This window comes from Ahaetulla prasina, chromosome 1 (genome assembly GCF_028640845.1).
Source record: "Ahaetulla prasina isolate Xishuangbanna chromosome 1, ASM2864084v1, whole genome shotgun sequence".
Taxonomy (NCBI): Eukaryota; Metazoa; Chordata; class Lepidosauria; order Squamata; family Colubridae; genus Ahaetulla; species Ahaetulla prasina.
Window position 1 is genome coordinate 233,095,763 of NC_080539.1, and position 26,084 is coordinate 233,121,846.

At 41.0% G+C, this 26,084-nt stretch overlaps 1 long non-coding RNA gene across 1 annotated transcript in view; it reads right to left on the reverse strand.

The window, feature by feature from the left end:
- The window catches only part of LOC131203323 (uncharacterized), a 138,396-nt gene that overhangs the window by 30,205 nt on the left and 82,107 nt on the right, over nucleotides 1–26,084 (reverse strand). The window contains exons 2-4 of the long non-coding RNA XR_009156346.1: nucleotides 9,603–9,670; nucleotides 7,613–7,665; nucleotides 2,743–2,896 (exon numbers count right to left, since the gene is read on the reverse strand). This is a non-coding gene — a long non-coding RNA (uncharacterized LOC131203323). The remainder of the gene's footprint in view (nucleotides 1–2,742; nucleotides 2,897–7,612; nucleotides 7,666–9,602; nucleotides 9,671–26,084) is intronic.

The window sequence follows — 26,084 nt, forward strand, 5'->3', positions numbered from 1 at the left end:
AATACTGGGATGATAACGATGGTTATGAATAGAATAGAATAGAATTTTTATTGGCCAAGTGTAATTGGACACACAAGGAATTTGTCTTGGTGTGTATGCTCTCAGTGTGCATAAAAGAAAAGATACCTTCATCAAGGTACAACACTTACAACACTTAATGATAGTCATAGGGTACAAATAAGCAATCAGGAAACAATATCAGTATACATCGTAAGGATACAAACAACAAAGTTACAATCATAAGTAGAAGGAGATGGGTGATGGGAACGATGAGAAGATTAATAGTAGTGCAGATTTAGTAAACAGTTTAATGGTTAGGCAATGTGAGCATTCCAAAGCAAATTGTAGAACTTAGGAAAGGCAAGCTTTCATAAATCCTTTATTTTAATGCCCTCTCCTGAGTTCTTGCTTCTTTTAGAGGACGCACCCATTAATAGAAGCTAGGGTTGCCTCTAGCTTAAACTGCCCAAAGTGACTAGTTAATATCAAGTAAATGAGAAGCAATCATTCAAAGCTCATCCCAGGGCTTGTATGTCACCGTACATAAAATCTGTTACCTTCTATAGCTCATCAAGCCTTTTTTTTCCCCTCCTCCTTTCTTCATTTATTATTTAATAAACTGTTTATAGCATCCCTAATTACAAACATTTGTTATAGAGACCCAAGCAGAAATGTGTGAGAATATGCTCGATTGTTTCCTACCTAAAGTTTTAATGAGATGATAATACCTCCGGCCCATATGCTTTGAAAACGTTATCCTCAATTATGTAATGGGGGGGAACGATTGGTGGGAAAGGAGGGGCTGCTGCTATCTGTTAACAGCCCAAACAGCTGTGGTTTGCTTCTTTTTTCTGTGCTGTGCAGGAGAAAGAAACAAGTTCAGCTTCCTTATTTTGTTGTTGTTGCAAAACCTTTGGGCTTGAACAGGTGTGTGCAATCATGAACCACAGTGATGAACGCAAACTGTTGCCTTTCTAAAAATTCCACTGGCCAGTGACACACGCCGGGGGGTGAGGTTGCACAACCTTGTTTTCCACTCTGTGTGCGTCTGTGTGCGCGCGTGCCTATACTGTATATATTCTGATGATTCATTCTACTCGTGGAGGTGAATTTCAATTAGCACTAATATCCTTCTTGGATGATACTTGAGAAGTTCCGCATTTGACTTGTCTCTCTGTTTCTTGAATCCAAATTTCTTAAAAGAGCATGGGCAGAAAGCCCAGGTAAGGCAAAGTCCACATCTTTCCAGCCAACAACAGCAGTGCAAAGCAGCCCAGATGTGTGAAACCTGATCTGACCTTATATGGTTTGCAACCTGCCCCCTCAAAGGCAGCCCAACAGCCTTCTTGGCCTTCCATTCTGCTCACAAGCCTTTAACAAAAGAGTGGGTGGGGTTGATAAAATTCTTAAATGAAGTTTTCTTTAATGTATTCCTCACTTTACATTGTTCATTGTTCCTTCCAAAAGCTTCAAACAGTATAGAAGCTCTGTCTCCATAACTTATGGTATTACAAACCTATAGGATAGTTTAAACTGTAAGCTAGTCAGTGGATGGATGGGCATGGGTACATAAAATGGCCTGAATTACAGACTCACCCACCTCATTTTAATGTCAAAACCAATCTCTCGGATTAGTTTTATGATTCTTAGCACTTTATGAACCCAGAATATGTTGTTCACTCACTAAATCATGGTTCAATCCAAGAGCAAATATTGCAAACATCGCCTGCAATTGGAGGTTAGGACAGAGTGGAAAGTGGATGTTGATCTTGATTGATCTCTAAAAGGGCAGAATCAGGGGTGAAATCCAGCAGGTTCTGATAGGTTCTGGAGAACCAGTAGTGGAAATTTTGAATAGTTCAGAGAACTGGCAAATACCACCTCTGGCTGGCCCCAGAGTGGGGTGGGAATGGAGATTTTGCAATATCTTTCCCCCAGGAGTGGGGTGGGAATGGGGATTTTGCAGTATCCTTCTCCTGCCACACCCACCAAGTCACACCCACCAAGCCACTCCCACCAAGCCAGGCTCACAAAACCGGTAGTAAAAAAAATGTGGATTTCACCACTAGGCAGAATGAGCAGAATCTAGATGGGACAATCACAAGAAATATCAGGGCTCTAGAAATCAGAAAGGATTCCAAAATGTGACAATGGCAAACTAGGTCTGTGCTGGTGCCAGGAAAACTACATAGACACATCCATGATGTCAACAGAAGAGTTCAGCCAATATGGCATGTTTTGGGGTTGTCTACAATTACTATAATCTGTTTGTGTCTGCTCTCCAGGCTCTTATGAAAATACACAACTTCTGTGCTTCTTGAAAAAGAGGACTCCAATCTGTTTCTGCTATTGAATAGTCAAATCTGAAAATAGGATGAGATACCATCTTAATAGCCATGCAAAAGGTATAAACACCAATTAAAACTACTGAGTTAAATCATGGTGAGATCTGATATAAGTCAATATCTATCCTGTCCTTAGGCATTCTTTAGCTGATTTGGGTCTCTCCACCTTCTTTCTATTTCCTCTGATGGAAAAGCAAGGCCATGGCATTTTTCCTTTCATACATACTTTTTATTCCATAGGAATCAATGGAGCTTTCATATGATAAATAGCTGGAAGAGTATATCTGTAACATGTATGTAAAATTCCTTTTATTCCCCTTGCGTCCCAAAGTGATTCGCCTTGTGTCAATTCTGAATCTGAGAAAATATTCAAATATAAGCAAAAGTGAATACCTACCTACCTTCTTTCCCAGCCTGGTTCTTGCTGGATGCAATCACAGTTCTCTCAATTCTAATTTTGGATGGCCTTGCCCTCCTCCTCCAGTGACTTGGAAGCTTTTGAAATCTTGCCTGAGCATTTAGAATATGCCCCCAAATATGTCTGAGTGAACCTAGGTGAGGGAGAGAGAAAAATAGAGTAGAATAGAATTTTTTATTGGCCAAGTGTGATTGGACACACAAGGAATTTGTCTTGGTGCATATGCTCTCAGTGTACATAAAAGAAAAGATACATTCATCAAGAATCATAAGATCCAGCACTTAATGATAGTCTTAAGGAAACAGTCAATATAAATCTTAAGGATACCAGCAAAAAAGTTATAGTCATACAGTCATAAGTGGAAGGAGATGGGTGATGGAAATGATGAGAAGATTAATAGTAGTGCAGGTTTAGTAAATAGTTTGACAGTGTTGAGGGAATTATTTGTTTAGCAGAGTGATGGCATTCGGGAAGAAACTTTTCTTGTGTCTAGTTGTTTTGGTGTGCAGTTCTCTATAGCGTCGTTTTGAAGGTAGGAGTTGAAACAGTTTATGTCCAGGATGTGAGAGGTCTGTAAATATTTTCACAGCCCTCTTTTTGACTCGTGCAGTATACAGGAGCTCAAAAAAAGAGAGGAGAGGAGGGGAGGGGGAGGAGGGGAAAGGAGAGGAGAGGAGAGGTGAGGTGAGGAGAGGAGAGGAGAGGAGAGGAGAGGAGAGGAGAGGAGAGGAGAGGAGAGGAGGAAGATTAGTCATTCTGATTGGGAACTTTTGTAAACTAACATGACGAAGGAGACGAAGACAGGTGCCTAGCTTTGTATAAAGTCCTGATAATCAGTGAGATTAATTCCAAAATAGTGTACCTATGAATGTGATTTTAAGAATGATTGCACAAACAATTGTATATGGTATATGTATGTATAAATATGGTAACAATGACAGCCTCTCTGCATTGAAAGGCCCAGTTCAAAAAATATTACAATTTGGGATGGGTGGTAACTCTCATTCTGTATCTTTACCATACACCCAACATTCAGGCATGGCACTCTGATGGACATCCAAAGGCTCACTTAGCATCTCTGTGCAAATTCCCCAGGTTTTTTGTTTGTTTGTTCAACCAAAGAGACAGCCTATTCATGCTTGTGGTTTCTTCACTTCTGACTTTCAAGAAATAGGAAACACACAAGATATTCAGATGCTGCAAAATTCAGCCACATGAAGGAAGCTACTTTCAACTAGGATCCTTTATATTTGTAGGCACTCTGGTGAAAGATTTGATGGGTGATCCAAATGATTTTCTTGGGACCATAAGGAGCTCCAATTGAAGTAAGCTCCAATTGGAAGATGTTGACAAGGTTGCTGTCTTTCATATAATTCTGAACCTGCTTTCACCAAGGGATGGATTTCTGTATTACAGGATGGCGTTGGCTGGGCAACATCTAACTCCCTCTACTCATGGTGATTCCTCTGCTTATAAAATCACATTAAGAAATTGCGATGTATAATCCTAGTGTCTTCTGACCCATATTAAAAAAATTGAATTTATCACATTTATATGACTGCCCATATACCAGAAGGAACTTTGGACAGCAAAAGAATCAACTTTGCTTGTAATGGAGATCTGTGAAATTACGCACAATTTTTAAGACAGGTTCTTAATCTGAAATGCAGCATCTTTTCTTCCTTAATTTACATTTCAAACATGGATTTCAATATTATTTCAGCAGCTATTTTGTTCTTTCCCTCTAACAAGAAAGAGCAATCCATTTGAACTTTCTGAAATAATTCTTAAGCTGATTTCTTTATATCCTTTCTTGTCAGTTATTTGGAAATAGGAATCCCAGATTTGCTTTGAAAGCGTGGGAGTCATCAGAAGGAGCCCCAAATTAAATCAAAAATTAAAAAGTGGTTCCAGATTTACCAAACCAACAGAAATCACATATGTAACTTTCATATAGTGGAGAACCAGAAATCTCTGTCCAGAGCTGACCTTTTCCCCGTCTTAGCCCTATTTCCCATCTCTGTTTCTCCACACAATAGTGCTCAGCTCAGTTCCACTGCCATCCCCAACAGAGTCTTGTTTTCAAAAGGTAGCAGGCTCCATGATGTAGCCAGGCTACTGAGATGCACATCTTCCTCTACTGTTAACTTTGAGTACAAAAGGATTCTTTTTTAAATCATCAGGATCAGCCCCCTTGCTAATTACAGTGGATGTTTTTACTTTGGCAGTTCTTCTCTTCTGGGAAGGAAGAGAGTTGGCAGTGGAACAATCTTGGAAATTTTTCATTTCATGCAACCAATCCAAAAAAGTGAAAACTGCTTTCTCCTTCTCTCCAACAACCTGGGGGAGAATCCTAGAAGAGAGAAGGAAGAATTGGGGCATCATTCAGCCCAGAGGCTGATCAGAATAGAATAAAGCTGGAACAGCAGCCTGGAAGTATTCTAGTCCACTCCCCTGCTCAAGCAGGAAACCCCATACCAAGTTGCTGTCCAGTCTCTTCTTAAAAACCTCCAGTGATTAAGCATCTACAACTTCTGAAGGCCAGCTGTTCCACTGATTAATCGTTCTCACTCTTAGGAAGTTTCTCCTTAATTCCAAGTTGCTTGTCTCCTTGATTAGTGTTCATCCATTGTTTCTTGTCTTGCCTTCTGGTGCTTTGGAAAATAAGCTGACCCACTCTTCTTTGCGGCAACCTCTCAAATACTGGAATACTGCTATCATGTCACCCCTAGTCCTTCTTTCCTCTAGACTAGACATACCCAAATCCTTCAACCATTCTTCATGTTTTAGTCTCCAGACCTTTAATAATCTGAGTTGCTTTTTTCTGCACGTTTTCCAAAGTCTCAGTTTTGGAATCAGTTTCCAGATGCAGAGAACCCAGCTGTATGAAGGATTTTAGACACATCTTTGGCTTATCTTTTTTTATCTTTTTTTTTTATCTTTTTTTTGTTGCTGTTTAGGGTAGTTTATATTAATTATTAGTCAGTTTGGGAGGAATACTGAAAGGTGAAATACAAAGAACGAGGAACTAAAAGCCCAATTAGTGCATGATGCTTACATTCCGAATTTTTAAAAGGAATACGTTTTCTGAGAAGGAGAAGTTAAAGGGTTCGTTGAAAAGATAGTAAAACTGCAACAGGCCAAGAATATAGAATGGTTATTTTATTTACCCACAATGGCTAGATTTCTTAAATAAACATCCTACGAAATTTAATATCCTTAAATATCCTATGAAGAAACATGAGTACTTTGATAAGAGAAGCTTTAAAAACTAATACTTTGTTCATTCCTCTCTCTGCCCCCACTCCCCTACCAGTAATTCATTTTATATCTTTAACGGGCATTTCTCTTTCTTGCAAATCATGTGGCCAGCTCACCTCTCACCAACAGTTTCCTATCAAGAATCTATGTGGAAACAACTGGGAGGAGTGGGGGGAAAAATCCGTTCAAGACAAGCTGGATGGCAAAGTTCAGTATGTCCAAGAAGAAGGAACAGAAACTCTGGTGTTTCTAAACTCTTCTCTTGAAATCTTATGACCTTGGGTTTTGCAAGCATTTCAGGAAAATTACGTGTTGATTGGGTGCAGAACAGGAGAACCTGGCTGTGATTCACTGTCTTACAGTCTGTGGAGTTAACTCCTGAATCATTTAAGGGAAGGAACTTTTTCTGTCTGGCAGGAGCTGGATGTCAGCAAAGAGGTCAGGAGACTGATTTCTGCAGAAAATCAGCATAAATCCCAAGGGGAATCCTGGACAGATTATGGAGGCTGCAAGCCACATTGGGGTGGGGTGAGATTGTAACTCTTTTTTTCCCCCCGAGATGCTCGTAAAGGCATTCTCTCACATAGACACGGAGTTCAAAGAGCAGATTTAGTCCACAACTGCTTTATACAGGTTGGCCTCGACTTACGGCCACAATTGAGCCCAACATTTCTGTTGCGAAGCGAAATATTTGTTAAGTGAGTTCTGCCCCATTTTACAACCTGGCTCGCCACAGTTGTTAAATGAATCAGCGTGGTCGTTAAATTAGTCACACAGCTGCTAAGTGAATCCGGCTTCCCCGTTGACTTTGCTTGTCAGAAAGTTGCAAGAGGTGATGACGTGATGTGACGTGACCCCAGAATATTGCAACTGTCATAAATACATGCCAGTTGCCAAGCATCTGAATTTTGATCACATGACCATAGGAATGCTGCAATTGTCATAAGTATGAAAAACAGTCATATGTCTTTTTTTTTCAGCATTGTTGAGCAGTCACTAAACAAAAGATTCTAAGGACTACCTCTATGTACAGCCCTTGAATCGCAATGCGTACAAGCTTTCATAAGGTGGGATGTACACAAAAACCATCTCTGTGGTTTTATGTGTGTCTCAGTCACTTTCCTCCATCCCACTTTTCTTTCACTCTCATATACAATATCCATGTACAAGAAAAATAACTATTTGTTCCCTTTATAGCAAGGTTGCATGTGAAGAAGTGACACTTGGGCTGTGTTTTGTAGTGGGTTTTTTTTTTAAAAAAATTATGGAGGTCTATGGGCCAAATTTTCCTTCTTGAGTGAGATCCACATCGCTTGTGCTATTTCCAGGTCAGCTAACAGCCAGCAACACTCAGGGCACTATTACCTCAGCTGATGTGGAAATAAAACAGATCAGCCAGAATTCTTCAAGAAAACTAGTGTGTGATATGCTGCATTGCAGATTAGGCCACGTTGTGTAATGCAGGTCAGCTGGACCCAGGTCAAACAATGAAAGCACCCTAAAGGCATATTCCGCAGTGAAATCACCGCAACTTATTAAGCAAATGTTACACAGAGAATGTGGGGGAAATAGCTCTATTCTTGCTCACCAATGGTCCTGACTGGGGTAATCCAAATGAGATGAGAGGCTCAGCCAAGTGATCTATAGTAAGAAAAATTAAAAAAAATATTGGAAACGTGCCCTGGGACTGAAATACTGGCATTTCCAGGTAAGACTGGGAAAAGCGGCTCTGGAGATCTGCTATTAGTCAGTACAGACAATGCTGAGCTCAATAGTCTGACTCAGTGGAAGTGAGCTTCTTGAAAATGTCTTAAAAATACTCCCATCCTACCTTTTAGTCTGAAACAAATTAGCTTTCTAAGGCAGCCCAACAAATGTTATCTTTCCCTCGGCGGCTTTACTTAGGGTTGACTGAGTACAAAGTGGGGAGCAAGGAAGGGCATAAATAGTCTCTTTTAAAAAATAGAAATTATGTGGGAGAGGGACTTTGGATAGATGCAATATGTTGCTCAAAAGAAAGGGTGGGGTTTTTTTTAACACAGCATCCAAAGTCCCATAAAGCTACATTAATAGCATCTGCTTAGTTTTTTCAGTGCTATTTCTCCGTTTGCACAATTTCTCCTCTATCTGTACAGAAGCTGCAGAACCTCCTGAGAGGTTTTTAAGGGCTGGTTGGAGCAATAGGTGCTTCCTTCCATGGTATCACGTTTGTTCCTTTCCCCTCACCACCTGAAATGCAGGTCTGCAACCTGGGAAGTAACAAAAAAACAGGAAGTTGTGATTGGCAACACCGGACACCACAAAAGGTTCATTTGTCCTGGCAGTTGCGAGCCAGCAACCTGAGGTAGATCGTTCCTGAATTGTCCTGTGGTTAGCCAACAGACATGGAGTAGGTAGAAGTGACACGTGAAACTCGATCAGTTGCACTGCTGAAGAAAACCCCAAACCTACCTTGCTTCATGCACCTCTTCTTTAGCCATCACAAGAAGCAGAAGTTTAAAAGAAACTTTTTTTTTATTTTCAGGTTTGCTAAATTAACATAGTGATTAACATCAGGAATGTATTTTTACAATGACTATGAAAATGGCCTATCACTATTGTTGTATGAAGTCCACAAGCCTTAACATTTGGGGACCCCTGTCCTAGAGTAACCATTGCCTGCAGTGGACACTGTTGTTTCTTATCAATGGGTTTTAGTGGGTTTTTGAAGTAGTACTATCAAAATTGAAAAATGGGTTTCACTAGAAAATACCATCAGACAAAAAGTATATTTTCAGTAAACTACAATCGTCGTCGTACTGAGGTTTATGGGAAAGATCTGTGTGTACAGGCCTTAATTCAGTTGCCACACAGCAGTTACCTAAATAGGTGTATACATCTTACATAGGAAGCCATCATTCTTTTGTCAATCTCATTTTGGTTGGGAGCTAGAGCTGTGTTTTTTTGGCTGCTTCCCAGAGAAGCTCTCAGATGTACTCTACCTTCTTTATGACAATTCTGTTCATCAAGTTTGCTCCCTGGTGCCCTTTCAGCATTAGGATGCCAGGGGAATTAGTTGAGCGTAGCACCATATTCTACCATAGACACCACACAGGAACATTTCAATAGCGCTGGTTACAGGCTACTGCTGTTCCACAATCTAAACTAGACTAAGTGATAAAGAACAGAAGGAATTCTAGGTGCAGAACTCAGGAAAAACTGAAGTCTAGAGGCTATAGAACAAGCTCAAATCAGTAAACAATTTGTGCATAAACTGGCCCTGCAATGAGGCAAATGAGACAAATACCTCAGGCCCTAAATGCTGAGGTGCCGCAACATCAGAACAGAAGCATTCCCTGGACAGTTTCTCCTAAGCTTCTTCAGCTGAAACACAGAGCTGTTCACATTATGTGGTTCATTTTGATCTACCTCATCTGCCCTCTTGTCCTTAATTGGTTGGAGGATATGATTCTGTCACATGTGTTAAGATGTGGTTCAGATGTCAGTCAAATACCTTCATGTGGTGAACAAGGAAGCCTTGTTCATAGGCTTTAGCTGCTAATTCAAGATCGACCTTAGATTTAACCTTCCTTCCTTACCTTATCTTCCTTCTTCCCTTCCTTCTTTCCTTTCTTATCCTCATCTGACTCCATGGCTTATTTTCCATCTCAGAATCCAAGAAGCAAAAGAACAATTAAAAATTGGGAGGGGAGGGAAGCAGTATTTGCATAAGTAAATCAAGAGGCTGAGATAAGGTCACACTTTACCAATTTCCCTTCTGATTCCTCCCCACCTTACAAGCCTCACATGCCGTTTGTAACAGGTAACATGCAGCTTAGCCATCCTAAACTGGAATGAGTGGAATGTGGTTATTAAACAAGAAGACCCGCATGGCCATGAAAGATACAGGTCTATTACTTTAAAAAAAAATGAAGGACAGAAGCATTACATGTAAATCAACTAAACATATAGTACTCTAAATATTTCAAGGACTTAAGTAAATGTTAGTATAGTTGGTGAGGTTGCCAATGATTGATTCTATAAATGTATCTTGTTATCTTACTACTGCAGCTGATTCCTCTCACCACCCTTCCTAAGCGATATGCCTTCTGAGTTGTTTCTTAGAATTCTTGCAACATTTCCTTCCATCGTGTTGAAACTACCTGTCCCATTCTTCTGAGCAGGTTTGTACCACATTTCCTATTTCAGCTTTGATCTAAACAACCTTCCTTAGTTAACCCTGAGCTGCCATCTGAAATGAAGTTGAGAAGTTGTGCAATAGAACAGCAGAGATACTGCTGGAAAGAACCCTCTATACACACACACACACACACACACACACACACACAGGTTAGCTTAGGCTAAGAGGTCCCTTTCTCTTAACTTGATTTCTTACTGTCATCCCTTGTCATGCTGGCCTACTGATTAGGTTGTTGACAAGCTGAGAGAAGCTTGTGACATTTTTAAGCACATAGAAATGTGTGTGTGTGTACCTGTAGATAGATATACAGGCAAATGTATTAGTCTTATGTGTTAATTGTCCATAGTTTTAATGAGCTTCGCTCTATAAAAGTCTTTAAGATCACTATTTTCTATACAGGTAGTCCTTGACTTACAACAGTTCATTTAGTGACTGTTCAAAGTTACGATGCAGTAAAAAAAATGACTTGTGACTATTTTTCACATTTACAACCGTTGCAGCATCCCTGTGGTCATGTGATCAAAATTCAGTTGCTTGGCAACTGACTCATATTTATGGCAGTTGCAATGTCCCAGGGTCATCTGATCACCTTTTGCAACCTTTTGACAAGCAAAATCAATGGGGAAGCCATATTCACTTAACAACCATGTTACTAACTTAAAAACTGCAATGACGCACTTAGCAACTGTGGCAAATAAGGTCATAAAATGGGTCAATACTCCCTTAACAAATGTCTCACTTAGCATCAGAAATTTCAGCTCAATTGCAGTTGTACATGGAGATCTACCTATAGTACATTTCCTTCTTGAGTTCTAGCAATGGTGGCACTTCATCCGTCATGTCATGCTATGGTTTAGATAATATGCTTTAATCTGCATGTAGCATCACTGGATCTGTTGTCTAAATATTCAAGAGCAACAGAATTGTCTGTGAAGAAATCAGGCCAAAGACTCTTCCCATATTTGGAATCTGGAATTCTAAATATGCCATCTGAATATCAATCATGGCTATGCATCATTTCGAATATATATAAATTCTCATTGTTCCCATCACCCATCTCCTTCCACTTATGACTGTATGACTGTAGCTTTGTTGCTTGTATCCTTACGATTTATATTGATATTGTTTCCTGATTGCTTATTTGTACCCTAAGACTATCATTAAGTGTTGCACCTTATAATTCTTGATGAAGGTATCTTTTCTTTTATGTACACTGAGAGCATATGCACCAAGACAAATTCCTTGTGTATCCAATCACACTTGGCCAATAAAAAAATTCAATTCTATTCTATTCTATTCTATTCTATTCCATTCTATTCTATTGCCTACCCTTGGCCTGTTCATTAATGGCTTTAGAAAATGCAGAGTATTTTTTTAAAAAAACAAATATGGGGAAATGGTACATTTCTTATATTTGGGGGGCATTGTACTTCCCAAAATATAATTTTACATGCAAGACACTGCATGTAACTGAAGTTTTCCACTTCTGTTGTAACATTACAAGCCAAAGGAGTGGCAAAAATGCACTAGAAAAGTTTATGATAGACTAAGAAATTTGTACAGGTAAATAGCTCCCAGTCTGAAATACAAGCTAAGGCTGGTTCATATTTTAAAGCAAGCAACATTTGTACTAATAACATCTTCTAAAATTAGGCCCATTTAGAAAAATTATGCAGGGAGCAGAAATTGGAGCTACCAAGCTATACTCTCAAACTCTTTAACTTAAATGATTTCTCAGTGTGGATCATTTGCTCAAAAGTAGAGCCTTGGTGGCCAATTAAATGCACACTTATGTAGAATTAGTTCCCACGGCAATCAATTGTGCACGTTTGCTCTGCTACAGCAGGCACAACCATGGAGGGTTTTTTTTTTAAAAAAAAATATCTTGTTGACTTCAAGCTTGGTCTATCAAGCCAATCTCAGCTGATGCAAGTTAACAGCATTTATCCATCTGTTAGGAAAGCAAATACCTCAAAAGAAAAATATCTGGGGAGTATAAGGTTCGGTCACAAAATCTTTTACAACAGTTTTGTCCTAAAACTAACTTGTCACCATCATAGAGAACCATTAAGGACTTGATAGATTCACTTCTGCAATAGAAGCCCTGATATTAAAGTAGGTACATAGACAGCACAAATATATGTGGGTATATAGTGCTGCTTCAAATTATTTGTATTCATCCCAAACACCTTCCAGTCTTTCAACTGCTATTCCATCTTAATGTTCCAAAAGTCTTCCATAAGTCTAGATAAGTCTTTCTATCACCTCCCCCTAATATCACTATTATTGTTGTTGTACATAAATCTTCCCCTGTTAACTGTGGATCGCTCTATTTCTTTGCATTATCTGCTGACATCTCAGTATTTATCCTGGCTACTTCCTCCATGCTCATACAATATTTCCAGTTGCTTAATGATCTTCCTACAGGAAGCAGCCAGTGGTTAAAGGGATGCTACAGACTTCCTTCCTTGCTCTCACCATTTATAAATTGTTCAGAATAACAGAATTGGAAAGGACCTTAGAGGTCTTCTAGTCTAACTCCCTGATCAAGCAAGAAACTCTATACCAGCTCCCGTGCGCACATGTGTCTGAGCCATGACCCAGAAGAGGAGCTGCCCAGGGTGCATGCATGAGCCTGAAAATAAACTTCCGGTTTCAGCTACTGAACTTCCAGTTTCAGCCAGCTACTCTTCTGGGTTTCTGGCATGCATGCGCACATGATGATCAGCTAGCTGGCGCGCATGCTCACCCAGGAAAACGGAAGACTAGCTCTTCTAGTTTCTGGCACTGCCGCATGCAAAAAGGCCAGCTGATCGTCATGCCCATGCATGCCTAAAACCCAGAAGAGGAACAGCTGACACCGCACATGCCAGGCGACATGGCTCCGTGTGCCACTTTGGATACACGTGCCGTAGGTTCGCCATCATGGCTCTATATCATTTCAGATTAATGGCTGTCCAATCTCTTCTTAAAAATCTCCAGTATTGGAGATCTACAACAGGGTGTCAAACTCACGTTGTCACGGTGGCATCACGTGATGTATCAGGACTCTTTTCCCCTTCGCTAAACTGGGCGTTGATGTGGCCAGCACGTGAGGCAGACCTACAACTTCAGGAGGCAAGTCCATTGATAAATTGTTCTCACTGCCAAGAAATTTCTCCTTAGTTCTAGGTTGGTTCTGTCCTTGGTTAGTTTCCATCCATTGCTTCTTGTCCTGCGTTCTGGTGCTGTTCCTTAGAGTGAGGCTTTTGGGGTGTGGTGGTTTGTATATTTTGCATAATGGTAAAGGAAATGTCCATGATTATTATACCCCAAATGCCTCATTCAGAGAAAGGATCGTCAGGAACTAGATTCTGACACAAAACAGAAAATGCAGACAAAGGAAGCAAAGGTCAGCTGTGAAGTAACCGGACACATTGGGATCATCCTGAGTGTAGAGCCCACAGTGTAGACCAAGAGTACAAAATGGGCAGTTCAGGTGCCACATGCAAGTATTCTCTGCAGCCCCAACAGCTCATAAATCAGTGTCCCTATTTTATTGGAGCAGGGGATGATTTATGTGACAAAATAGATGTCCTAAACCCCACAGAGATTTAATTTAAGGAACTTCCCCAGCAAAGTTTTGAAGTGAGGGTTCCAGCAGGCCAAGTGTAGCCCATGAATTCATGGAGTGGGATAATCATCTATATATATATATAATTTAATTGGACTTCAGGAAAGCATTTGATAAAGTAGACCATAACCTACTACTAGATAAAGTAGAAAAATGTGGGTTAGACAGCACCACCACCAGATGGATTCGTAACTGGCTGACCAACCGGACTCAACGTGTAGTCCTCAACGGAACTACATCCACATGGAGGGAAGTATGGAGTGGAGTACCCCAAGGCTCTGTTTTAGGCCCAGTACTCTTCAACATCTTCTTCAATGACTTGGACGAGGGGATAGACACCAAGCTGGCAGGAACACTCCAGAAGACAGGCTCAAGATACAGAAAGATCTTGACAGACTTGAACATTGGATGCTATCTAACAAAATGAAATTCAACAGTGAAAAAAATAAGGTTCTACATTTAGGCAAAAAAACCAAAATGCACTGGTACCGTATATGTGGTACCTTGCTCAATAGTAGTAACTGCGAGAGGGATCTTGGAGTCCTAGTGGACAACCGTTTAGATATGAGCCAGCAGTGCAGCAGCTGCCAAAAAAGCCAACACAGTTCTGGGCTGAATAAACAGAGGGATAGAATCAAGATCACGTGAAGTGTTAATACCACTTTATAATGCCTTGGTAAGGCCACACTTGGAATGTTGCATTCAGTTTTGGTCGCCACAATGTAAAAAAGATGTTGAGACTCTAGAAAGAGTGCAGAGAAGAGCAACAAAGATGATTAGGGGACTGGAGGCTAAAACATATGAAGAACGGTTGCAGGAATTGGGTATGTCTAGTTTAATGAAAAGAAGGACTAGGGGAGACATGATAGCAGTGTTCCAATATCTCAGGGGCTGCCACAAAGAAGAGGGAGTCAAACTATTCTCCAAAGCACCTGAGGGTAGAACAAGAAGCAATGGGTGGAAACTAATCAAGGAGAGACGCAACTTAGAACTAAGGAGAAATTTCCTGACAGTTAGAACAATCAATCAGTGGAACAACTTGCCTGCAGAAGTTGTGAATGCTCCAACACTGGAAATTTTTAAGAAAATGTTGGATAACCATTTGTCTGAAATGGTGTAGAGTTTCCTGCCTGGGCAGGGGGTTGGACTAGAAGACCTCCAAGATCCCTTCCAACTCTGTTGTTGTTGTTGTTGTTGTTGTTGTTGTTGTTGTTGTTATTATTATTATTATTATTATTATTATTATTATTATTATTATTATTATTATTATTATTATTATCTGTAGACATACCAAACTATATGTCCACTGGTCAAACTTTATAGAAGGAAGATTTCTATGGTCCACCTGGAAAAGGGGCTCTTGACATATTGCTGCGCCTGAAATTTTTCATCCAAGGCCCTTTAGGATCAGGAGTAAAGTAAAATTAGTCTAATGAAAAAAAGGACTTAATCTGAGGAAAAGAAGGACTAGAGGTGACACGATAGCAGTGTTCCAATATTTGAGGAGCCACCATAAAGAGGGGGTCAACTTATTTTTCCAAGCACAAGAAGGCAAGATAAACAATGGATGGAAACTAATCAAGGAGAGAAGAAACTTAGAACTAAGGAGAAATGTCCTAACAGTTAGAACAATTAATCAGAGGAATGGCTTGCCTTCAGAAGTTGTGGGTTCAGAGCTGAAGGTCTTAAGAAGAAATTGGATAGCCATTTGTGGTATAAGGTCTCCTGTTTGATCAGAGGGTTGGACTAGAACAGGGGTCTTCAACCTTGGTCCCTTTAAGACTTGTGGACTTCAACTCCCAGAGTTCCTCAGCCAGCTTTGCTGGCTGAGGGACTCTGGGAGTTGAAGTCTATAAGTCTTAAAGGGACCAAGGCTGGAGACCCCTGGACTAGAAGATCTCCAAAGTTCCTTCCAACTCTGTTATTTTGTATTCCTAAAAGAAACAGGAAGGTTTCAGTAGTGTCACAAATATTAGGAGGATTGAATCAAAGCTTTTATGGTATTATTACTGCTGTTGTTCTGAAGGAGTCCAAAGCTGTGATCAGCTGTCATATTAGCAGGTCTTCCATTCACTTGCAATAGGAAGCAGACATAACATGCCTGTATTTTAAATGCATTTTTTTTCTTCTGTTCAGTCATGTCCAATTCTCAGAGTCTGCCTGGGCAAAGCCCTGCATCATACCACTATATCACTACGCTAAACCGACTCTCAAAATCGTTTGCTTTTTAGCTTCTATTTTATTACTAATCATGCTGGTGGGTTTTTTTCCAGCAAGGAAAGGGCTGCCTCCATTTATGATAGCTAAAAATAGAAAGCACCCAGAAATATTGTATAAATGCAAGGTCTTACTCACCATTCAGAATAGAAGAATACATTGTAATTATATCACCTTTTGCAGCATGCAGATGTTCAAAATGGTAGCAGACAACTCGTAAAAATGTTGTAAAAAGGTGTTTTGGTTAAGTAGAATTAAACATTGTTTTAAAAACAACTCTGCAAAAAAGTTTTGAGATGCAAACTCATCTTAAAGAGAATACATAAGACCAGAAGTGGAAGAGAGGATCTGTCCAAGAGGTGGCTTCTGCCTCAAGACTCTTTCCAATGGGCCAAATTTTATCATTAGGGTGGAGACAATATCATCCATTTCTTGATCCCTGGACTGTCATCTGGCTCCCAGGAATACCCAAATCATAAAGTTTTTTTTTATTTTTTCTTAGAGCTGCAGTATAATAGAATTCCCTGTACCTAGGAGAAACTATGGGACAGCCAAGGTATAATCTTCAGATCTTTCAGACAGAATACCAATAACTTTTCCGTCAGGAATAGAAATGGAAAATGGGCCTCCTTCTGAGTTTAGATGCCCAATGAATCAGATTCAGAAGATGTCTTAGATATTGCCTATCTAAGGCACTACACTTTTCCTTCCCTGCACCCAACAAAAATGTCCCCAATTTTCTTGGCTCCAAGGAAGCAGGTATCAGAACAACTAAATTAAGCCTTCACCTAGGCTGCTCCCACTAAGAATCTAGGGGGGGGGGACTTTCCAAGAGATGAGTTATCCTTGCTATCAGTATTCCAGCAATGCTGTTTCTCTTGAATTGCCACTTAAGGATGATCTAGGGAAGAGCCAGCCTCCCCATAGGGACTTCCAGTTATGTCTGGAGTTTATGGAATGGGGATCAATCTAACGTCTTTGGCGTTCACCACCTTTTTTCTGTCTTAGAGCCCTTTATTGCAGAAAAACCAGCTTGAAACATAAAGGAAAGAGAGAGAAGAATAGAGATAGAGAAAAAAACAACTTTCCTCTGCTACTAATTCCAAATGTCTTTAGACCTCTCTAGCCATTTAAATCCTCCTGTTCTTATGTGCTGAATATACCAGCTTCTAAATATAAGGTTGATTATAGCCTGTGCTTTCCCTTCTCCCTATTCCTTCCTATGTTACCCAGTATTTCAACAAAAGGTCATTGATCTTCTACTTATCTTTATTTCCCAGGGTATGTTACACCAACCCCTATGTTAAATTAGATTGTCTCCTGGCATTCTGGATTTTAAAAAAAAACAACAACAACATAATCACAAGCTCAGGACTAGATAGATGGGGATAATTTGAACAGTAAGTTGCCAAGCTGGGTTTCTGGCATCCGACAACAAGAAGGAACCTCAAATAAATGATGGGTGTTTGGAAAGATGGCAAATGCAACAGGGCTGGGAGCTCTCCAAATTATATTCCTGTAGCTTGGTTAATTTCTAAATTGCATTACGCAGCATTGTGTATATATTGCGTTCCTGAAGCAGACAACCCTGTTGTAGAAGATCAGGTATTCTGGAAGAATAAGTTTCCCCCTGGAGAACTAAATCATTGTGGTTTTTCTTCCTTTTTACAGATTCTCCTAGAACAGAGCAACCATTAGCAAGGTGTATTTGCAGACATATTTCCAGTAGAAAAGAGAGCACTTCTCTGTCATTTGGCTACATCTGTAGCATATGTAAGTGTTTGTACTGCTGGTTAAATTCTTTGATTACTTCTCATTAGGGATCAGTGAGTAACATTTTGGTATTTCAAACAAGTTCAGGCCAGAATCAGATTTATGTCAGGCTAATGTAAGCTTTGTGATTCAATTTAACGCCACGACTACAACTCACAAAGCTCAAGGTGGATGATCAGATTGCATATTGGACACCAATTGTGGAAGTGGAGCTGGCAGAATAAATATCTCTGTTGTGACATGGGAAAAGAGAGCAGAGGTACCTGCTCGGGCATTTGGCAGACAAATTATTATTATTATTTTAAAAAGGAATATGCCAACTTCCCATGCTTAACTGGTTAGATGAAATTACTTTAAGCAAATCTGGTAATTGAGATGCATATTTGGAGCACGATCCAAGCCAGGTTAAGTATATTTATAGTTGCAATCCTGTATGTCTACAAACAGGCTAAAAATAGATTAATATAAGGTGTGACGTTCTTGCTGTTCTCAATTGGACTAAATGGTGTGGATTCTGTATTAAGACTTTTCACTAATATAGCAGAACCCCTAAGCATAATCTTTGATAAAGCTTTCACGACCAGTTCCCTTCCCAAACTTTGGTCATTAGCCACAGTCATCCCAATCTTCAAAAAAGGAGACCCCAGCTTAGTTGAAAATTACAGACCAATCTCTCTGTGCTGTGTCACCTGCAAAGTTATGGAATCAATCATCAATCAATCCATTACCTTCCACTTAGAAACAAACAACCTACTCTCTAATAAACAATTTGGTTTCAGGAAAAAATTATCATGTAACTTACAACTTCTCCACTGTAAAAACATATGGACTACAAATCTTGATCAAGGCAAAACAATAGATGCAATCTACATAGACTTCTGCAAAGCTTTTGACTCAGTAGTACATGATAAACTTCTCCTAAAACTAAAATCCTATGGCATTTCAGGACCCCTCCACAATTGGATATCTGCTTTTCTGTCTAACAGACAACAAGTGGTCAAAATTGGCAATGCTCTATCTAATCCTGTTCCTGTCAAGAGTGGAGTTCCTTAAGGCAGCGTTCTTGGACCAACACTCTTCATACTATACATAAATGATCTTTGTGACCATATCTCAAGTAATTGTGTTCTCTTTGCTGATGATGTCAAACTATTTAACACCACCGACAATACATCTACCATTCAAAAAGACCTTGATCAACTAACCGCTTGGTCTAAAACTTGGCAACTCCAAATCTCAACCAGCAAATGCTCAGTCTTACACATTGGAAAAAAGAACCCAAACACTAAGTACATACTTGATGGACATTACCTTACAAATGATCCCCACCCTGTTAAAGACCTTGGAGTTTTCATATCAAATGATCTAAGTGCCAAAGCCCACTGCAACTACATAGCAAAAAAGGCTCTAAGAGTTGTAAACCTAATCTTGCGTAGCTTCTTTTCCAAAAACACTACACTATTAACCAGAGCATATAAAACATTTGCTAAACCAATTCTAGAATACAGCTCACCTGTCTAGAACCCTCACCACATTTCTGACATCAATACAATTGAACATGTCCAGAAATATTTTACAAGAAGAGTTCTTCACTCCTCTGAAAACAGCAAAATACCTTATCCCACCAGACTTGAAATCCTAGGCTTAGAAAACTTAGAACATTGTCGCCTTCGACAAGACCTAAGTTTAACTCATAGAATCATCTATTGTAACGTCCTTCCTGTTAAAGACTACTTCAGCTTTAATTGCAATAATACAAGAGCAACCAATAGATTTAAACTTAATGTTAACCGCTTTAATCTAGATGGCAGAAAATATGACTTCTGTAACAGAATCATCAGTGCTTGGAACACTTTACCTGACCCTGTGGTCTCTTCCCATAATCCCAAAAGCTTTAACCAAAAACTTTCTACTATTGACCTCACCCCATTCCTAAGAGGACCATAAGGGGTGTGCATAAGAGCACAAACGTGTCTACCGTTCCTGTCCTATTGTTTTTTTCTGTTTTTTTCTTCATTCATATATATATATATATATATATATATATAGGTCTTTGGTTGTTCGGGTTTTCTCCCGTGTAAAATTGGAAGTGTCTTGGCGACGTTTCGACGAAGTCTCATTCGTCATCTTCAGGCTTCAGCTTCGTGCTTCTGGGAGCAATGTGTGATCGCAGCTGTTTCTTCCTTTTAACTGCTAGTGGGGGTTTGAACTGATTGGGTGGGAGCTTGGCTGTGCTCTGATTGGATGGGGGGTTTTCTGTGCTCTGATTGGCTGGGGGTGTGTCCTGTGTTGGTGGGGGCTTGGTTGTGCTCAATCTAGTCTGTGCTGCAGGGGGATTTGAGCTGGTGAGCTGCATAGCTGTTGTTTGGCTTTGTGGTCGTGCTACATCTTCATAGTGGGTGTCAGTCTGCTGCATGAATGGATTGGAGGGGTTTGAAATGGCTAATGTTGCAGCTGCGGTCTGGCTTCTGGTCCTTGGTCGTGCTTCATGATCAGTGTGGGTTTGGGTCTGCTTTCTGGGTGGATGTGCGGTGGTGACATCCTGTGTGGACCTTGTGAGTGTGGGTCTGGTGTCATTCCTCGTGTTAGGGACTCGTTTGTCAATAAGGGCGGGTTTCCAAATGGCTGGTAGGCGGGAGGTGTCACTTCGTTTGTTCATGCTGTGTGGGCGTTTTTCTATCTCAATGGCTTCTCTGATTATTCTGTTGTTAAAGTGTTCAGTTTTGGCGATAGTTCTGGTCTTTTTAAAGTCAATATCATGTCCTGTGACTTTAAAGTGTTGGACCAGGGAAGAAGTTGGTTCCTCTTTTGAATGAGTTCTTGTGTTCTTCAATCGTGCACTTATTCTTCTGTTGGTTTGTCCAATGTATGTGGTGGGGCAGGCGGTGCATGGATTTCATATACTCCTTGATTTTCTAACTCAATTTTGTCTTTGGGGTTTCTTAGGATGGTGGATATTTTCTGTTTGTGCAGAATGCTGTCTTGATGTTGTGTTTGTGGAGGATCTTGCTGATTCTGTCTGTGGTGCCTTTTATATATGGGAGGAGGGCTGTGCCGTTTTCTTGTTCTCTGTCTTGGATTTTAGTGGGGGGTTCTTTTTGGATTAGCTTGGTAATCTTATTTCTTTGGAATCCATTGGATGTTAGTACGTTAGTGAGAGTGTCTAGTTCGGGTTTTAGGTGTTGTTCATCAGCTAAGCATTTTGTTCTGGAGATGAGTGTCTTGGCTACGGAGTTGATCTGTGCTGGGTGGTGGTGTGAGAGTGCGTGCAGATAGCGGTTTGTGTGTGTTTTCTTCTGGTAGATGGTGTGTCCTAGGGAGCCATTGGGTTTTCTGTAGACTAAGATATTCAGGAAGGGAAGTTGGTTATTAACTTCTGTTTCCATGGTGAACTGTATTTTGGGGTGTAGGCTATTGAGGTGTGTGAGGAAGTTGTCAAGTTTTTCTTTCCCGTGTGGCCAGATTATGAAGGTGTCGTCTACATATCTGAGCCAGAGTTTGGGTTTGTGATCAGATTTTTCTAGAGCTTGGGTTTCAAAGTGTTCCATGTAGAGATTGGCAATGACAGGTGAGAGGGGTGATCCCATGGGTGCTCCTTCTACTTGTTTGTATTTTTGTCCATTATAGATGAAGTATGTGTTGGATAGGCAGTGGTTGGTCAGATCTAGGATGTGCTTGGGGGGGTTATATTTGTTTTGGATAGCTGTCAAGGCTTCTTTGATTGGCACTTGGGTGAAGAGGGATATGACATCAAAGCTCACGAGTAGGTCGCTGGGCTGTAAGTTTTGTTTCTTTATGATCTCTATGAACTGGAATGAGCATAATAATCCTACCAGCAGACAAGGGCAACGCCACGGTGGTTATGAACACATCTGACTACCAAACCAAATTAACCAACCTACTCCAAGACCCTGCATACAAGCCCCTAAACACAGACCCCACCACCTACCTAGAAAAAACCACTAGATCCAAAATAAAAGCCTCCCCCATCAGCGAAGAAATCCAACAAAGAATCATTCCCAGAGAGAAATCATCCAGATGCCCTAAGCTCTATGGCCTCCCCAAGATACACAAAGAAGGAACCCCACTCAGACCCATAGTCAGCTCCATAGGCTCACCTCTACAAAACCTAGCCAAATTTCTCGCCAAACAACTACAGCCCTATGCAGAATCCATCACCTCACACGTAAAAACTCATTCCAGTTCATAGAGATCATAAAGAAACAAAACTTACAGCCCAGCGACCTACTCGTGAGCTTTGATGTCATATCCTCTTCACCCAAGTGCCAATCAAAGAAGCCTTGACAGCTATCCAAAACAAATATAACCCCCAAGCACATCCTAGATCTGACCAACCACTGCCTATCCAACACATACTTCATCTATAATGGACAAAATACAAACAAGTAGAAGGAGCACCCATGGGATCACCCTCTCACCTGTCATTGCCAATCTCTACATGGAACACTTTGAAACCCAAGCTCTAGAAAAATCTGATCACAACCCAAACTCTGGCTCAGATATGTAGACGACACCTTCATAATCTGGCCACACGGGAAAGAAAACTTGACAACTTCCTCACACACCTCAATAGCCTACACCCCAAAATACAGTTCACCATGGAAACAGAAGTTAATAACCAACTTCCTTCCTGAATATCTTAGTCTACAGAAACCCAATGGCTCCCTAGGACACACCATCTACCAGAAGAAAACACACACAAACCGCTATCTGCACGCACTCACACCACCACCCAGCACAGATCAACTCCGTAGCCAAGACACTCATCTCCAGAACAAAATGCTTAGCTGATGAACAACACCTAAAACCCGAACTAGACACTCTCACTAACGTACTAACATCCAATGGATTCCAAAGAAATAAGATTACCAAGCTAATCCAAAAGAACCCCCCACTAAAATCCAAGACAGAGAACAAGAAAACGGCACAGCCCTCCTCCCATATATAAAAGGCACCACAGACAGAATCAGCAAGATCCTCCACAAACACAACATCAAGACAGCATTCTGCACAAACAGAAAAATATCCACCATCCTAAGAAACCCCAAAGACAAAATTGAGTTAGAAAATCAAGGAGTATATGAAATCCCATGCACCGCCTGCCCCACCACATACATTGGACAAACCAACAGAAGAATAAGTGCACGCATTGAAGAACACAAGAACTCATTCAAAAAGAGGAACTAACTTCTTCCTGGTCCAACACTTTAAAGTCACAGGACATGATATTGACTTTAAAAAGACCAGAACTATCGCCAAAACTGAACACTTTAACAACAGAATAATCAGAGAAGCCATTGAGATAGAAAAACGCCCACACAGCATGAACAAACGAGATGACACCTCCCGCCTACCAGCCATTTGGAAACCCGCCCTTATTAACAAACGAGTCCCTAACACGAGGAATGACACCAGACCCACACTCACAAGGTCCACACAGGATGTCACCACCGCACATCCACCCAGAAAGCAGACCCAAACCCACACTGATCATGAAGCACGACCAAGGACCAGAAGCCAGACCGCAGCTGCAACATTAGCCATTTCAAACCCTCCAATCCATTCATGCAGCAGACTGACACCCACTATGAAGATGTAGCACGACCACAAAGCCAAACAACAGCTATGCAGCTCACCAGCTCAAATCCCCCTGCAGCACAGACTAGATTGAGCACAACCAAGCCCCCACCAACACAGGACACACCCCCAGCCAATCAGAGCACAGAAAAACCCCCATCCAATCAGAGCACAGCCAAGCTCCCACCCAATAAGTTCAAACCCCACTAGCAGTTAAAAGGAAGAAACAGCTGCGATCACACATTGCTCCCAGAAGCACGGTTGAAGCCTGAAGATGACGAATGAGACTTCACGAAACGTCGCCAAGACACTTCCAATTTTACACGGAGAAAACCCAACAACCAAAGACCTATATACAAACACCCGTGAAAACCTCAGAAAACAAATATTGCACCTCACGGGAGGAAATCCACCATGTGACCAGGACCTATGAAAAACTAGAAGTCCAAAGAGCTTCCATTTTATGTGACCGCGCATTCCTACGAAACTGCCGCGATCAAAATTTAAAGCCCAAATGCTTCCAATTGAAATTCCACTCCAACTCTGCAGCCACCAAACGCATCCTAAAAAGAACAGAATTGGCCTTAATCAGAAATGAACTTCACACAAAAGATTCCTCCTAGATCAAATCAACAAAGATCTCCTCACACTTCACCTCAAACTCAGCAACAAGATGCACCCTGCACTTTGGGACAACTAAACAACTTGCCGCCTGAGAGTCAAACACAGACCACCCTCAAGACAGACACGCACACCAACAAACTCAAGACTACAAGAACGCCAGAAAACAAACCCTCCACCCTCACAGCAACACATGAAACAAACAGTGCATAACATCTCAGATAGGATCCTCACCAAAGCTGAAACCGATGTCCTTTCCAAAGGATTCAACTTTGCAGTCACTCCCAAATACATCCCCACTGAGACCATTATATGCGGAGTTGAAACCAGCCTGACCAAAATCAACCCCGATGACGCTAACAAAATCAGACTCGAGATCTCCAACATCCTCTGCACCAGCAAGCCACCCAAAAGCAACTTACCCAAAGAGGAACAGACAGCACTACTTAACCTGAAAAAAGATACCAGCATAATAATCCTACCAGCAGACAAGGGCAACGCCACGGTGGTTATGAACACATCTGACTACCAAACCAAATTAACCAACCTACTCCAAGACCCTGCATACAAGCCCCTAAACACAGACCCCACCACCTACCTAGAAAACCACTAGATCCAAAATAAAAGCCTCCCCCATCAGCGAAGAAATCCAACAAAGAATCATTCCCAGAGAGAAATCATCCAGATGCCCTAAGCTCTATGGCCTCCCAAGATACACAAAGAAGGAACCCCACTCAGACCCATAGTCAGCTCCATAGGCTCACCTCTACAAAACCTAGCCAAATTTCTCGCCAAACAACTACAGCCCTATGCAGAATCCATCACCTCACACGTAAAAAACTCATTCCAGTTCATAGAGATCATAAAGAAACAAAACTTACAGCCCAGCGACCTACTCGTGAGCTTTGGTGTCATATCCTCTTCACCCAAATGCCAATCAAAGAAGCCTTGACAGCTATCCAAAACAAACATAACCCCCCCAAGCACATCCTAGATCTGACCAACCACTGCCTATCCAACACATACTTCATCTATAATGGGCAAAAATACAAACAAGTAGAAGGAGCACCCATGGGATCACCCCTCTCACCTGTCATTGCCAATCTCTACATGGAACACTTTGAAACCCAAGCTCTAGAAAAATCTGATCACAAACCCAAACTCTGGCTCAGATATGTAGACGACACCTTCATAATCTGGCCACACGGGAAAGAAAAACTTGACAACTTCCTCACACACCTCAATAGCCTACACCCCAAAATACAGTTCACCATGGAAACAGAAGTTAATAACCAACTTCCTTCCTGGATATCTTAGTCTACAGAAACCCAATGGCTCCCTAGGACACACCATCTACCAGAAGAAAACACACAAACCGCTATCTGCACGCACTCTCACACCACCACCCAGCACAGATCAACTCCGTAGCCAAGACACTCATCTCCAGAACAAAATGCTTAGCTGATGAACAACACCTAAAACCCGAACTAGACACTCTCACTAACGTACTAACATCCAATGGATTCCAAAGAAATAAGATTACCAAGCTAATCCAAAAAGAACCCCCCACTAAAATCCAAGACAGAGAACAAGAAAACGGCACAGCCCTCCTCCCATATATAAAAGGCACCACAGACAGAATCAGCAAGATCCTCCACAAACACAACATCAAGACAGCATTCTGCACAAACAGAAAAATATCCACCATCCTAAGAAACCCCAAAGACAAAATTGAGTTAGAAAATCAAGGAGTATATGAAATCCCATGCACCGCCTGCCCCACCACATACATTGGACAAACCAACAGAAGAATAAGTGCACGCATTGAAGAACACAAGAACTCATTCAAAAAAGAGGAACTAACTTCTTCCCTGGTCCAACACTTTAAAGTCACAGGACATGATATTGACTTTAAAAAGACCAGAACTATCGCCAAAACTGAACACTTTAACAACAGAATAATCAGAGAAGCCATTGAGATAGAAAAACGCCCACACAGCATGAACAAACGAGATGACACCTCCCGCCTACCAGCCATTTGGAAACCCGGCCTTATTG